Genomic DNA, 294 nt, shown 5'->3' on the forward strand with positions numbered 1-294 from the left:
TTCCAAATGGCCGCCATTGAGAGAGTGGTGGTTCCATGGTGTAATGGTTAAGACTCTGACTTTTGAATCCAGCGCTACGAGTTGAAATCTTGGTGGAACCTTCGTACTTTCTTGCCACAGGAGAAGCAAAAAAAGCACAAGTTTGGAGGTACTGTTGCTGACCCTATTATTGATATAGTCTTTTCAGCAATGTTAGCAATTGTGACTGTTGTCAATGTTCCATGGTGTAATATGGTTAGCACTCTGGATTCTGAATCCAGCGATCCGAGTTCAAATCTCGGTGGGACCTGCTTT

The 294-nt window shown here is 43.5% G+C and overlaps 1 non-coding gene across 1 annotated transcript; it reads left to right on the top strand.

Moving 5' to 3' along the window:
* Positions 1 to 215: 215 nt before the first annotated feature.
* Positions 216 to 289, top strand: trnaq-cug (transfer RNA glutamine (anticodon CUG)). The gene has a single exon. It is a non-coding gene; the product is annotated as a tRNA-Gln (tRNA).
* The last annotated feature ends 5 nt before the right edge of the window (positions 290 to 294 follow it).

Source organism: Sinocyclocheilus rhinocerous, unplaced genomic scaffold (genome assembly GCF_001515625.1).
Source record: "Sinocyclocheilus rhinocerous isolate Xijiao unplaced genomic scaffold, SAMN03320098_v1.1 C34716582, whole genome shotgun sequence".
NCBI lineage: Eukaryota > Metazoa > Chordata > Actinopteri > Cypriniformes > Cyprinidae > Sinocyclocheilus > Sinocyclocheilus rhinocerous.